Here is a 1,601-nt window from a genome sequence, read left to right on the forward strand (position 1 = left end):
TAGTAGTAGTATATATATATATATATATATATATATATATATATATATATATATACAAAAAGCATAAACCAACAGGAAAATAAAAAAAGGAAAATTATGAAAGGTCCAAAACGAGTTACATACTAATAGCGATAATAATAGCGACAAGGCGATGTAAGAACGGTAGATATGCATGGAGAGTGTTATGAAATATGCAGGCGCATACGCGACGACGACATTTTGACTCGCGAGTGAACTGGATTGTATTCGAACGAGAACGCAAAGACACGATCCATCGCCATCAATTATTGCTGTTCGCGAACTTACGCGGCTCACTTAAGATTTTACTTATGCATGTCGCGACGGGCGGACGATATTGCGGCGGGCGACGCGGAAGCGGCGTTATAACATCTGCTCGCGTTCAACAGCCAGCGAGTCTATGAATCTCTGATGAGATCCGAGATCCGAGATCAGAGATCCGAGATCGCTTCTGGCCGTGACGGCATCGCTCGCGAGCTGGCTGGAATTCACGTCGATGAAGCAGCCGCGTCAGAGAGGTCAACACTGGTGACGCCGCCGCGTCAGAGAGGTCAACACTGGTGACGCCGTCGCGTCAGAGAGGTCAGCGTCGATGACGCAGCCGCATCAGAGAGGTAAAGCGTCGATGACGCAGTCGCATCAGATAGATCAGCGTCGATGACGCAGTCGCATCAGATAGGTCAGCGTCGATAAAGCAGTCGCATCAGATAGGTCAGCGTCGATGACGGAGTCGCGTCAGAGAGGTCAACGTCGATGACGCAGTCGTGACAGAGAGGTCAACGTCGATGACGCAGTCGCGTCAGAGATGCCAACGTCGGTGTAAGGTCATGACAGATGTCAGCATAAGCGAGAGCCGCCTACAGGTATCGCACTACGCTCACCATTCGCTTAGTTCGTATTTAAAGCAATAAAACCAATAATTGTATGTAAAGACTGTTAACTAATTTATTATTAGCAGACGATATAACAGAAGATATAGATTTTTACTGGCTGATCTTCTTTGCGAGACAGCGAGACAGCGAGATAGATTCCTAATGCAGACGACGCGAAATTGACCGCTGCACATCGTAATGGAACGACATGAATTACTCATATAGATAACTAACTATAGACGTAAATTAGAGAAATCACTTACGAAGCTTAGAAGCGCAGAGAGAGGGAGCGAGGAAAAAACTGGGCAAATAAATGACTTCATATACGTGAACTCATGCAGCCGTTAGCTCGCCTCATTAAAATAGCACAACCAGTAAGACGATTTTCCCAGTAAGCTTCCCCAGTTCAAACGCTAGCACGGAATTGACCGACCGCATGGCAGCGGGCCATTTAACGGTACATTGGTGTTCTGTGAGTGTTGTGGTAATCATGGTCGTTTTTATATCGCGTGAAACCCAATTAGAAAACCTCAAGGACACAAATGCTACAATGTTGTGTTATTAACTATATAACTATATATATATTATATATTTATATAATATATAATATATATATATATATATTATAATATAATATATAATATAATATATAATATATGTATATAATATATATATATATATTATATATTATATATATATATATGACGAGAA

Source organism: Priapulus caudatus, unplaced genomic scaffold (assembly GCF_000485595.1).
Source record: "Priapulus caudatus unplaced genomic scaffold, Priapulus_caudatus-5.0.1 Scaffold954, whole genome shotgun sequence".
Taxonomy (NCBI): domain Eukaryota; kingdom Metazoa; phylum Priapulida; class Priapulimorpha; order Priapulimorphida; family Priapulidae; genus Priapulus; species Priapulus caudatus.